This window comes from Notechis scutatus, chromosome 2, assembly GCF_049901735.1.
Source record: "Notechis scutatus isolate UNSWTSFEM ecotype Mainland chromosome 2, rNotScu1.2, whole genome shotgun sequence".
Lineage (NCBI taxonomy): Eukaryota > Metazoa > Chordata > Lepidosauria > Squamata > Elapidae > Notechis > Notechis scutatus.
This window is the reverse complement of record NC_142010.1, coordinates 37383462-37398339: the sequence shown is the minus strand read 5'-3', so window position 1 is coordinate 37398339 and position 14878 is coordinate 37383462. Positions and strand designations below refer to the sequence as shown.

The following is a 14878-nucleotide window of genomic DNA, read 5'->3' as shown; positions in this document are numbered from 1 at the left end:
GCCTGTTTGGCCTAGTTATTAAGGCTCCAGGCTAGAAACCAGGAGACTGTGAGTTCTAGTCCTGCCTTAGGCATAAAACCTGGCTAGGTGATCTTGGCCCAGTTACTCTGTCTCAGCCCAATTCATCTCAAAGGGTTGTTGTGGGGAAAATAGGAGCATTAATTGGTATTAGATATGTTTACTGCCTTCAGTTATTTATAAAAATAATAAAGGTAGGATTGAAAAATATCATTAAAAACCCATTAGAATTTTGCTGTTCACTAGACTCATTGCAATGTGTAAATTAGAAAGATGATTTAAATTTTAGTTATTTAACAGATCAGTTATGTCCTGGATTTAAAATTGCATTGGTTTGTTAAGTAATTGAGTATCAATATGTGGATAAGCAGGATTGACTATGCAAATAAAGCTATGTTGTCATGAAGCTACTTATCCTCAGTACATCTAGGGAAAATAAATGAATAAATAAATAATAAGCTTTGAGAGATACTCATTTTTTTAAAACAAACCTCTTTTCTTGTGGAGTTTAAATTTTAGGTACAAAATCTGCATTTTTTACCCCTTCCAAGAATCCAGTTTAACATGTTTGCCATATATAACATTACTGATGAGGAAGCAGGAGTAAGACAAGGCTGCTAATATGTCCTTTAACTACTGCTTTCCTTGTCCCTGGTATCACTACAGTATAATCAATGTTTGCCTTAGTTGTGAAACATTCTGCTGTGCTTCCCTCATGATTATATGTAGGAGTGTTAGAAACGTGAGCTATTATTAAGGTACTTATTACATGCATTTGAGATATAAATTGCATAAAATAAGCACTTTAGCACAATGGACAAGTTTCCTTTCTCAGCCTAGATATGTAGGGTACTTTAAAAGCTCTTGATGTAGTATCACCCCTTTGAGGTAGGCCAAGACAGAAAACAGGTTGCTCAATAATAATTGGAAGTTATCTTTATTGATCTATGATAACAGAATCTCAAAAGACTGGCTGATTTTCCTTCTTTCCCTTTCTCATACCCCAGGGAATAGCAGGTAGTTAGTTTGAGTTTCTAATGCTTTCTCCTTTTGTTGGGCTTAAAACATTTTTGTAACTGTCTCTGTATAGCAAGTCTAAGGATATCTTTGTGGCTTTCCAAATATAAGATTCACTTGCACAATAGTAAGTTGCCACGCCCTGGGTTATGATCCCAGCTTCTTGGAAGAACATTGTGCCCACAAATTCTGGAGTGCTATTGACACTTGGCATCCATCATGCCCCATCTGATATCTTTGGAATAAAACAAACAGGAAGCTCCCATGAGCCAAGGTGGCACAGTGGTTAGAGTGTAATACTGCGGGCTACTTCTGCTGACTGCTGGCTACCTGCAAATTTGGCAGTTCAAATCTCACCAGGCTCAAGGTTGACTCAACCTTCCATCCTTCCATGGGTAAAATGAGGACCCAAATTGTTGGAGGCAATATGCTGACTCTGTAAACTGCTTAGAGAGGGCTGTAAAACACTCTAAAGTGATATATAAGTCTAAGTGCTATTGTTGTGCCACAAATGGAAATCAGTTTCAAACGCAGTTCTTTATTCTCAAGAAATTCTCCGCAGGTAGAAATACCTGGCTTACCTTTTCTGACGTAAAGGAAACTAAGTGTCCCATCGTAGAACTAACTAAAAGGGAATTCCAGGGTTAAAGGCTAGATTAGAATGCTGGATTTAAAAAAATCTCAGAAGACAGGTAACAAATCATTTAAATGTTTTTGCTGACAATACTACATTGATGTGTCCAGTCACTGGGAATTAAACTCAATGTGAGATGCACACAAAAAAAATATTTTCAATCACGCTTCCAAACTGCATGTGTGCCAAAGCTGTTCTCAAAAATAAATAAATAGACTGATGCCAATTGTTCTCATTGAAAGTGTGCCCAAAGGAGCTTGAAGAAGGATAAAAGTAAGTTGGGATGAGGGAGCTGCCTGAGAAAGGATAAGAAAGATCAACTTTTTCTTCTGATAAATTGATATTTTGGGAAAATGCTCATGATATTCTCCAAAATCTTAATATTGGCTCACTAGTTCAAACATTGAGGGACCCCATATTAAATAAAACATTAGTGGAGCGTCTTCTGTTGCCTGGAAAAACATATAGAATGGATGTTTTTTATCAGTTTATTACCGGTAGTTCCTGATAAGTTAGAATTTAAAGAACTCCGATACATGAGTGAATGCAACCATAGTAAACTCAATATACTGTGTTCTTTTACAGAACAGAAATTAAAATTACTGTTCTTTTAAAACATGCCTGCAGTTTGCAGATATAGAAGACCTCATCATACAAATCAACCAAGGTTTCTTGGAAATCATAAGTAGTTCTAAATAAGTAGTGGCTGAAATCGATTCGGAAAATAATTCAGTAAACTTAATTCAGTCAGCTACCACATGCTCAAAGAACATGCCTAGGAAAAAGACAATTATCAGTGGCCTGTGATGAATTGTATATTTTAGGTTTTTTAGTCATTTTTGTGGAAGTTCTTCCAGCTCTTCAGAGAAGCATGAATCCTTGTAGATGAATCCACCTTTCTTCTAAAGGGATTTATTGTTCTAATAAGTGCCCTTTGCGGAAGACACTGCAGTCCCTTTTAGTGCTCTCAATTGAAAAAGGATTAAATTGAAAAGACCTCACTTCTTTATTATCTCCCAGCCCAATAGACTAATCATGTCACTGCTCTATTTGTGAGTTGAGAAGGATCATCAAGGGTACATATGGTTATGGATGCTCAAATCGTTCATTTAGTTGTAGACTGCCTATTTCTATTTTCTAGTTTATCTTCCCACATCTATTGCCTTTCAAATGTAGTTGAAAATGTTTTCCTATATATTTTAGAACATCATATTGAGGGAGAGAATTACATTAGATTGTCTGGAAAATGTTATTGCTTAATGCTTATTCTAAATAATTTATAGAACTGTATCTCAATAAGCTTGCACAGTAAGTAGTTTTTAAGCAAAATGTAATAAATCTGCATTAAGTAAATTATATTTCAACCATTTATATGCATTTTTGAGGGAAAATCTGAAGAGTTAAATTCCTTTCAACCATATTATTGTATATATGTATTTACCAGTAATAGTCTGGATCAGAGGTCTCCAACCTTGGCAACTTTAAGACTCCAACCTTGGCAAAGCTGGCTGAGGAATTCTGGGAGTTGAAGTCCACAAGTCTTAAAGTTGCCAAGGTTGGAGACCCCTGGTCTGGATCATTTCAGGTTGGCTATTATACATCAATGATCCCCAGCCCATGGGTCATAGACCGGCACCAGTTCACAGCCTGCCAGGAACTGGGCTGGGCAAGCAAGGGATGCCCCACCTGCACACGTGTGGGATCCAGGCAGCGTGCGAAAGCACACTCCCCCAGCCCGTGGAAAAATTGCCCTCCACAGAACTGGTCCCTAGTGCCCAAAAGGTTGGGGACCACTGTTATATATGATTTATTACAAGGTTAGTGGCTGCCTAATTTAGCAATCCCAGGCACTTGTTGTTTTGATTTCACTTAGGAATTGGTGGATCTCCCTGAATGGAAAATGCTGAATTCTCCTGAGTTCTTTTTTTAAAAAAAAATCTCCAGCAGTTACAGACCAAGGCAAAAGCATTAACCAGCATTTTTCAGTTATACAATATGTAGATTTGTGTTTGACGGGGTTAAAAAATGAGCAAATTAAAATATTTCCCCCCTGGAAAGGACCTTTTAGTATGAAAAGCGTAATTGGCTTCTTTTGGTTTTGTTCTTTTTCCTTCCCATGGCCTTTTTTCATGTTTCATTCAACAAAGCATTTGACAAGATTAGGTTCAGCATATGCAGCACCATAAATAATATACCCTGTGCCCAATAATTTTCTAATACTTATTGTCTTATATACTCCCTTATACTGTATACTCCCCACCAAATGTTCCACTGTAATTAGTTGAGCAGTTATGTATTCTTGGAAAAAATCTTTGAAACATGAAAAGAGTTGGTAATAAAGCTCTTTCCAGATTGCAATGTTTACATAGCAAACGTAGGAAGCAGGTCATCCAAGGATCTCCATAGGTGTTGTCAGCATTTTATGTTGAAAAGCCAGGTGCGCCCAGGTGGAAAATTACATCTTTAACCCCTGAGCTCATATAGCATGTTGCCATTCCATTTGATCTTTCTGCTAAACAAGTCTATAATACTCCTGGCTGCCAATCTTTGATGTTGTTTTGATTTTTCTAAAAAAAATTCAAGCAAAGACTTGAGGTCCCAAAGATGCTTTTTCAAAAAGCAACTGGACTTTCTTGTTTTTCTTTGAAGACATTTCGCTTGTCATCCAAGAAGCTTCTTCAGGTCTGACTGGATGGTGAGAAATGGAAATATTTATAGTCCTTGCAGATAGCTGGTCATTTGCATTCTTTTAGAGAGTCATTTAGGTCACTTGGAGGTTTATCTGTGTCCTCAGGGTTACTTGAGTGTGGAGATGAGTGTGGAGCTTTCTTGGAACTGCTGAAAGGACTGTGTTGTAAACATGAGATAGATCAGCGATGGCTAACATTTTTGGTACTGAATACACTCATGCACACATCCCCATAATGCAATACGCAAGCATCTCCCATGTATGTGCCCCATGCATGTGCCTCCTGTGGATGCGTGCGCATCCCCCATGCATGCGTTTATATCCCATGCATTTGTTTGTGCCCCACCCCCACGCATGTTCCCTGCCCCCCATACATGTGCGGTAGAGACCCAAAGACCAGCTGGCCAGCGGGAGGTGTGCATGGATGTGTGGCGGAGCTGAGCAGGCTACTTCTGCTAACTGCTGATTAACAGCAGTTTGGCAGTTGAAGTCCCACCGGCTCAAGGTTGACTCAGCCTTCCATCCTTCCGAGGCCAGTAAAATGAGGACCCAGAATGTTGGGGGCAATAGGCTGACTCTGTAAACTGCTTAGAGAGGGCTGTAAAAGCACTGTGAAGCGGTACATAAGTCTGAAGTGCTATTGCTATTTTGATAAATTACAAATAATCATGAGCCACATAGGAATATCTGACATGCCAATCAGCCGTTCCATGGCTAGCAGAATGGCAGCAGCACCGAAGGCGGCAATGATGATGAGGTTTGCATGCATCAGAAATGCTTGATAGCATGTCCTTCAGAGGATTGGTGGCAGATGCTTCCTGATGGTATTGTTGGCAGAAGTGAATTTACTGTGCTTAAAAAATAAATAAATGCTGGCAGGCTCTGCAAAGCTGCTTGGCAAGCTGTATGTTGTACGAGCTTGACCTAGAAGATCTTACAGCAATCTTTACAATCTATAAAAATAAGATAAAATAATACAGCCAAGTAAAATAAATGTTTGCTAAGTACATCCAGTGAAAACACATTTGAAAAAGCAATGCTACCAGAGAGAGTGTTAAGGAATGCCCTCAGAAGTTGTGGGAGCGTCATCACTTGAGACTTTCAAGAAGAGATTGGATTCCCATCTGTCAGAAATGGTGTAGGGTCTCCCACTTGGGCGGGGTGGACTAGATGACCTACAAGGTCCCTTCCAACTCTGATTATCTGTCATCTGAATAAATGGTTACCAAATGCTCAAAATATAGTCGTGACCATGGGGAAGGTGTAGTGTGACATTTTATGACAGATGAAAGGCTGTTGTAACTCTGAATTTGTAAGCTGAGAACTACCTGTAATCTGAATTTGATTTAAGGCTTCATACACAGTGCATTCAGAAAGTATTCAAACTCCCTTCACTTCTGTCAATTTTGTTACGCTGCAGCGTATTTCTACAGTTGTTGAAATTCATTTTTTTCCCTCATTAATCTTCACTCAGTACCCATAATGACAAAGTGAAACCAGAATTTCAGAGATGTCTGTCGTGTCTACAGTGTAATGCACTGTAAGATTAACAAATTCTAATACACGTTAATTCCATAGCACATATAAAGTAAAGTTATAGAGTAAGTTCTGGGTTCCTGAAGTAGATCTGAAACCGCAAACATAACTAATGGAATCAAGAAATCAGGTGGATTCATCTTCTAAATTAATGGACTGAAAAAGCCCAGGATCAACCGTATCAGCCATAAGTGATTTTTTTAAAGTGATAATTGTGGTCAATTAAATATTGCTATTTTAAAAAGACTTTTCCTTCAGGCTCCTGGTTGGCTACTGTAAAAAAAGACTCCTGGACGAAGTAAGCCTTTGGTCTGAACTGCACAATTCTTGTAATGAATTTATAGTCAGAACTTCTGTAACATACGGAGCTGCTAAAGACCCACCTGGCAATTTCTGCTAAATCTCATTGAAATCAGCCATAAGTTGTGCCTTGAGCATAGTAATTACCTGACAGCATTGCTTTTTTTGGGGGGGATGAGTTCAGCTGAAAACAAAGATCACAAATTCTGTGATCTTTAAGAAATGTAAGCTTAGAACAGAAAGGTTTGATTTGAAGGTAGAAGAAAAGGTTGAAAATACCCCCCACCGCCACTAATGTCTAAATCCAGCTCTTTAATAAATTAGAAAATCTTCATGTTGGAAATCCAAAAGAAGACAAATCTGATAAAGGAGACATAGAGTCGCTAGATTAAAAGACAAGCTAAAACTATGCCAAACGAGAATGGAATCTGTTAGGAAGAGACACAAATACTGCTCCTTCTTTCCTTAATTTCCTGCCAGCAAAATTTGGGGAATGGTTGCCTGACCAACTATGTAAAATAGAGTGCTTTGTAAAAATACAAACAAAGGAAAAACAATACAGTTCCTGCATCCAATTTTCCATGACTTCACCTCTTCTAAATTTTTACTGCATGCTGATTTCAGGAAGTTCAGTGAAGGATTTGATGAGAAGGGGAAGATGAATTTTTTTCCCTGCAATTCTGGAATAGGCTCCTAGTCTTTATCTTCAGGATTTCTTTCATAATAGAAATTTAAGAGTGATTTCTCAGCACCTCTTTCATCCAGAAACTGAGCTTCAGCAATGCAGCTATATCGTGTACCTTCTGACCATGTCTTGGCATCCATTCTATTGTCATTTATAAAAATACCTAGAAAAGAAATAACAGCAAATGAGACAGTCCTTCCATTTTTAGAGTAATTTGGGTTAAAAAAAAATCCTCTGTTGGATGGGTACATACTCTGCATTAATTTGCTTATACTCTTACATTCAGCATTTTTGTTTCAGTGCTTCGGTCTTCACTGTTAGCTTTCGGCTTTTGTTTCTTTCAGAACACTATGTGTTCTAATATGTTCCCAGCGCCTACCCATAATAATCTTGATAAAGCAACAGCTAATCATATTCATTTATTACTTACAAGTATTTTCATTCTGCCATGCTCATTGTGACTCCTGACAGGTTACAAAAACAGCACAAAGCATTTTCCAGGAAACCAAAATAATTAAATTAACAAAGATGATTACTCCAGCTGTACAAATCCTTTCTAATTACCTGAGGTATATTCTTGCCCAGTTATCTGGGGAGAGTTCAAAATTGTTAGCTCTAGTGTAATGGGCAGGATCACTGAAGCTGTGAACCTGGCCACCTGTGTTTTAGGTCCTGTCCTTCCTGGTTTTTTAAGGTCTCCCACAAGTCACAACAGGTGGTGGAGTCTGAACAGTAATGGATATTTCTCTGTGGGAGGGGTCGGTTTCATCTGCCTTGAAAGAAGTAGTCCTCGACTTGCAACAGTTCATTTAGTGACTCTTCAAAGTTACAACAGCACTGAAAAAAGTGACTTATGACTGTTCATCACACAACTGTTGTAGAATCTCCATGGTCACATGATCAAAATTCAGGCGCTTGGCAACTGGTTCATATTGATGGTGGTTGCTATGTCTCGGGGTCATGTGATCAGCTTTTGCGACCTTCTGACAAGCAAAATCAATGGGAAATATAGATTCACTAAACAACCATGCTACTAACTTGACAAATTCAATGATTCACTTAACAATTGTGGCCAGAAAAGTTGTGAAATGGGGCAAAGTCACTTTACAAATATTTCACTTAGCAACATAAATTTTGGGGTCAATTGTGGTCGTAATTCAAGGACTACCTGTAATTGTCTGCTCACTCCTCAGAAGACCATAACTGGACCTAAAGGCTCCCGGACAATTTTCCTCCCATCTTCAACCTTCCCTTCCTGGGGAAGTTTGTTGAGATGATGGTTAACATACAGCTACAGCCTTGGAAAAAGGATTATCTGGACTCTTTTTAGTCATTCAACATTGATTGTGCTATTGATAATCTGTTTAGTGGGCTTGGAATGGGGGTAGTAATCCATTCTGATCCTCCTTGATCTCCCAGCTACCTTCAATACCATCAATTGTGGTATCCTTCTTGGCCAACTCAAGGAGTTGAGGGTGGGACATTTTGTAATCCCATGGTTCTCCTCCTTTCTTTGCAGTGTGCCTTGGGGTTCTATCCCTGCTCCACTCCTGTTTGGCATCTACATCAAGCCACTTGATGTGGTCATCTGTTGCCATGGGATATTGTGTCATCAGTACACAGATCGTACCCTGTTTTTCCTTGGCCCAAGCAAGTGATGCTAAGAAGAACCTTTCTCAGTGCATAGATGCTTGAAGATCTGGATGGAGGAGAATGGACTTAGACTCAATCCTGGCAAGACAAAGTCATTGTGGGATTTAAGCCCCACCCCACCTCCTAGGTTCTGAGGATCTCCCCTTTTTAACTGTGCATGAGCTGCACTTCTCCAGAGTTGGAATGTAATTTATGTTCTGAATTCTCTAAGATTCTCTGTATCCCTTCCTTGCATGCATGAGCTGGCCCTGCATATTTCTCCATAATGAATCCTGGAGCCAAGCCGTACAAGGCTATTCGGTCAGCACCAGCATTTGTATGGTACCTAGAAGCTTTGTGCTGCTACTGAAGGATAATGTAATACTTGCATAGTAGATCTCACTGCTGACCACCTGGTCATCACATTTTGTATCAGTCTCTGAATCATTTTTCATTACAAAATAAATAATGTATGGGTAATCCTTGTTTAGCAGCCACAAATTGTGATTGGTGGCTATCTGAGGCAGTCGCTAAACAAGGACTACCTGTATAATATGGTTTATGGTACAAACAATGAATTTGTTTTGTGGTCTGAAAGTCTATGGAGATTCTCAGTCATCCAGGTCATGGTTGTCCCAAAGGTGCTTTTTCAAGAGGCAACTGAACTTTCTTGTTTTTCTTTGAAGACATTTCGCTTCTCATCCAAGAAACTTTTTCGGGTCTGACTGGATGGTGGGGAATGGAAGGATTTATATTCCTTGCAGACAGCTGGTCATTTGCATTCTGTTAAAGAGGCCACGTGGAGGTTTGTCTGTATCCTCAGGGTCATCTGAGTAGTGCAAATGGGTGTGGAGCCTTCTCCAGATGAGCTGTTCAGAGCATCCATTGTTTGGGATGATGCTTCTGTCGCTCGTTTGATAGGCTGGGCTTTAATTGAGAGGACGCTCCTCCTCCTCCACGGGACTCCTCCCTAGCTTCCCCAGTTTTTGCTCAGCCTTCATGGATATAGGCAGCTTAATTTCCTTTCCCTTGGCCGGAATAGCAAAGGCTTCAAAAGGAGTCAACAAAAAGGTTTGCTTTTAAACTCTAAACAACTCCTTTAAGGCTTTTAGTTTCAATGAGACAAGCAGCTCCCTACGATATATAACTCGAGCCAAGGGAACTCACCGTAGCTTCAGATAATGATCTCTCGCCCCCAGGACGATAGCAGGTGATAACACCTCAACTGCATGGCTAACAACTCACATTACGATCTTTTCAAGCCGAGCTGCTACGATCGCTGCCGCAGCTACGATCACTGCCGCCTGCGCCCGACAGGAGAGGCTCCATTTTAAAAGGGTCCAAGGCTTTTTTCTCTCCCCTGGGAATACCGTCTGGGGTGGGGGCATCAGCGCCCATCTGCCCCACTGCGCCTTTTTATTCAAGGGGAAACTCTGCAGTATCGACTCCCCACAAGGCGTGGAAGTGCTGCTGAGCCGATTTAACTCATTACGCGCCTAAAGAGATAACGGCTGGTGCCTTTGCAGACTCACTAACCATGCGGTAGTGATCTGCATTTTATTTCTGGAACTGTGAGAGACTTTTCTTTCCCCAAGCAGGGGTCTCCTTCCTGGAACCCGAGAGAAATCACCCTAATACATATGTGTGTGTATGTATATATATATATATATATATATATATATATATATATATATATATATATATATATATATATGTATGTAGGTATGTAGGTAGGTAGGTAGGTAGGTAGGTAGGTAAGTAGATAGATAGATAGATAGATAGATAGATAGATAGATAGATATTCAGATATAATTATTCTATTTTGGACCCTTATTCATTAAGGAGGAAACTGTTGGCTTATGCCCTCACAGAATTAAACAGCAGCACCACAGCGACCACCAAGGCCCGTGTCCGCCTGTGCAGGAAGCTGTCGCAGGCCTACATCTTATTTCAACAATTCCTCCTTTCTAGGCCTATGAGGGGTTCCTAATTTGGCTAATTCAGAAATAATAATATTAATAACAAAATAATAATAATAATAATGATAATAATAATAATAGGAACAAGAATAAGAATTCAGTATTCTTACATAAGATTATACAAAACTGGGGAGCATTGTTTTAGGGTTCCCTGGCCATTGCTGGTTCAGGCCCCTGGGCGTGCCAACCGCCCAACATTTCAGCCTCATTAACAGTAAAATTTAATAAGCGGTCATAATGGCAAGCGGCAGTAGCTCAAGAGCCATGTCAAATTCTCAAAACAAATTGAAGCATTCTAAGTATATCTCCTAAGCAGCAGAAAAAGACGCTAACAAGCGCCATAAGGTATTGGAAAAACACATGAAGAAGTTCATGTGGGAGGATGAAGAAAATTCTCAAACCTCATCTCCTCCAGGCCTACTTCAGCTCCAATCCCCCTCTGCAACCACCCCTGAATCTGTCTGTGTAATCCAGATGCAGCGCAGCTGCACAAGATCAGGTAGCCCATCTAGATCTGTACAAGTGACTCGAAGTGACTCTGTGGCCACATTGCTCCAACAGCGGCCAGATTCTGTCAAGATGATGACTTATTGGAAAAGATCCCCACAAAGATGTGACTGTGGATGGAATAAGCAATACGCCAATGTATCTCTGCGGAGGTGCAGCATACTGCTCTGAACAACAGAGCGCTCCTTCTGACTAGAATTCCCTATAACTCCGGTCACTAAGCAGGACAGAGCATCCTTATCCTCAGGTATCTCTCCACAGGAGATTCTGTAGTTTCAGATATACTCCCGCAAGATATATAGAAGAAGCAAGGACTATTGATCGGGTGGAGCCAGAGGACTCTGAGTTCTCCTGCTCAAATTCTCAAATTCTAGTTAGATTCGCATCGGCTCACATTAAAAGGTGATGGTTGATGCTACATCTTGACGACTAAAACAATGCCGGCATCATTTTGTTTATGGACCTCTTTCTGAGGTTGACTATTGGGCTTCCTTTTTCAGTTGGCAGCCCTCACAGAATTCTAGCAGCACAATAACAGCGAGCACCAAGGCCTGTGTCCGTCTGGGCAGGAAGCTGTTGAGCGCCAGTGACTGCAGGATCACTCTAATTGCAATACAGATCCTGAAAGGTGTTCTCTATTTGGCCTCACAATTTGATTCCATATTCAGTCATCTAATTATGAGTTTGGTAACAGCACAACAATTTATGTTAGTAGCTGTGCACAGATATAACAAAAATATTATCAATAATAATAATAATGATATCAATATTATTATGAATAATAACATAATAACAAATTGAATTTACCAAAAAACAGCGGGGGGAGAGCAAATATCAAGAGGATTCCCTGCCTCTGTTTATATCAGTCCTCTGAACCAGTCAACAGTCCATTAATATCTCATACACATATAGATACATAGATATAGATATCTCACCTTGTGGGCTTTAGGTCAGAATCTTCAAGGGCAACCAAAAATACCCCCAGAGGACAATAAACCAACTCAAAGTAGGTAAAAACATCCTAGAGAGACCTCTAAGGCAACAAAAGATGCCAAGAGACACCAAAATGCGTTAGATGAGCATATCTTAAATTTTTTTTAAAAAAAATGCATGAGGGAGGTTGAACAGAAGTCTCAGTCCTCTTCCCCAGCCAGGCTGGTCCCAGTTCCAGAGTGCTCGCTTCAGCAGCACATATACTAAAATTGGAATGATACAGTGAAGATTAGCATGGCCCCTGCGCAAGGATGACACGCAATTTGTGAAGTGTTCCATATTTCACCTTGCCTCCATCCCTGGATCTCTCAACGCCATCCAGGAGAGCCTCAGAGAGACCGGTTTAACCCAGGCCTTCAGCAGCGCTACTTGCCTGACAGGCAGTTGTGGGACCACACCAGAATTCCTCCTCCCAGAGGATATCCCTGACAAATTGAAGGCCTGGAGGGACATGGCAACTTGAAGAGGCATCGCAGCCGGGGCACAGTAGAAGTTGATGGCTAGGCAGCCTCCACAATCTAACCTCGATTCTCACTCGATTTAGTTACTATGCAGAATAGACCTTCATTACCAGCAGGTACCTCCTTCAGGGGAGTATTATATAATCCAGTTACACATTCACATGATGCACAGGATGAGGGAGAACTAGAGACCAGATGAAACAGGTTGAGGAAGGATCTACTCACAACAGTGACCAAAATCTGTCAGAGACGGATCCCCTAAAAAAGGGGGGCATGTCAAACATTGAAGGCATTAAGCCAGACCACCGACCTTCAGGTCTGTTTCGCCCTCAGACTTTTTTCAAGTCTCTGTTGTTTCAAAAAAACAAACAAACTACTTCCTGCCTTGATATTCCATTTCCCCTCGGCCCAACAATTGTTACTATAAGGGGGAGTCAGATGATTTAATCTTCTCCCAACCAATAATGTAAGAGGAAGTCATAACTGTCCCACAGAGGTTCTTGGACCTCGTCCAGAAACAAGGGGTCTCTTCAGTGGCGTATACCCCTCTTACAGGATATGATAGCAAATTTTCAATTTGGTTTTCTCATTCTGCTAAATTTCTCATCACCACGATAGTAGATAAAACAATAATGGCAATTATCATCCTCCTCTGCAATTCCTACGGAAGCAGAAGAAGCAACTCTCAAGTCAAAGGATATACAGGGTCGAGTTGTCCCCATGTAGGGCATGTCGATCTGATGTGAGGGCCATAAGAGCGGAGTTGGCCTCATCCCCCTTTTTTTTTACTAGATCGTCTCTCAGGTTGCTCCGCCATCTGAGGGAGATTATCTCAAATTCCAATATCAGGGCACACAAGGATGCCACAAAACTCTATTAAATTATCTGCTCAAGCCATGGTATCTCAGGTTACTCCTCGCCTACTGCTATGGCTCAGACATTGGCAAGCAGATATCACACGACTAATGGAAGCTTGCTTCCTCCCCAATATAGGGAGATAATTTGGTTGGTGGTGCCCCGACCTATCTCTGATAGAGACTAGAAGCAGAAAATAAGTTCCTCTCTTTTCATAGACCCCAAAATAGTCCTTCCCAGCTTTTTGGAGGGTTCCTTTGTTCCCTCTACCAGGGACTTTTTCTCTCCAGACTCCAGGGACGGTCTGGATGCATAAATCACCAACAGTCAGATAGTTTCCGATCTGGAGATAGATACTGAAGGGGAGGGCAGAGCAAAAGAATCTCTTGAGGAACATGAAATAGAGGTCTCCGAGGCACAACATAGGCCTCACGACTGTGCCCCTATTGGTGGAAGCCTCAAGCCTTTCATGGACAGATGGGATGCCTCTACCTCTGTTTCCTGGGTTAGAGGTATCAGAAGATTAGGCCTGGCTATAGAATTTCCATCCTCTCCCTTTACATTACTTGCCTTCTCTCTGGGGATCCTGTTAAAGGGAGCATGATGGAGACAGTTATTGTTCATTTATTGGAGATCCAGGCAACCAACCTGTGGCACAAGATCAGCAGGAGCAGTTTTAGTTTTAAAATGACTTAATTGATCCATAGTTCACAGGAGGCTTAAGATGAGTATACTGAACTCCATACTTCTGAGCTTCAGAACGGGCGATTTTCTACCCTCCATTGACTTAATGGAGGCCCATCCCCACATTCCAATTAGATCCTCACATAGCAAAACTCTTAGTTTTTGTTATAATACTCAACATTTTGAATACATTGCACTGTCCTTTGGGTTGTCATCTGCCCAAGGTTCTTATGAAGGTTCTGATGGCTCTGGCTGTTCATCTCAGGGGAACACCTGTTAGACAGCAGTGTTATTTATATGACATTTCATTATTATCTTGTTCATATAAACAGGCAAAGGGGAGGCCTTAGCATCGGTCATCACTAGGAGAGACTTGCAGTCCATCTCTCATCACCCACGCATATGCCATTTTCTTGCACGGGGCTACAATCTTACAGCCTCCTGTAGTGTATTGATATCACACGTGGGACCTCAACAAGGTCCTTGCCGCACTCAAGAAAACTCCCTTTGAGCCCATGTAGACCATGCATCTCCATTCCTAACGTACAAGGTGGTTCTCTTGGTTGCCATTACATCGGCCAGTTATATCTTGGATCTAGTAGTCTTGTCAGTTAGACAGGAGCTCTGTATTTTTCACACAGTCAAAGTGGTCCTTAGTCCAGATCCATCTTTCACCCATAGATAATTTTGGGTTTCCACAGACCATAGGAACTGATACTCCTGTACATTTGTCTGAAACCGACATATAATCTGGCATGACAATGCCACAATCTAGATGTAAGGCGAGCTTTCTGCATATATTTCAACTGCACGATGTGTGTTAGGAAACAAAGGTTCTCTTCGTTTCTTTTCAACCACCCACCATTGGGTGCAAGACCCCTTCCTCAA

The 14878-nt window shown here is 40.9% G+C and overlaps 1 protein-coding gene and 1 non-coding gene across 3 annotated transcripts in view; both read left to right on the top strand.

Annotated features, from left to right (window-relative positions):
* The window catches only part of SHQ1 (SHQ1, H/ACA ribonucleoprotein assembly factor), a 111032-nt gene that overhangs the window by 46712 nt on the left and 49442 nt on the right, over positions 1-14878 (top strand). The window lies entirely within an intron of this gene.
* LOC113420000 (U6 spliceosomal RNA) lies at positions 12170-12275 on the top strand. Its single transcript, XR_003372000.1, has one exon. It is a non-coding gene; the product is annotated as a U6 spliceosomal RNA (small nuclear RNA).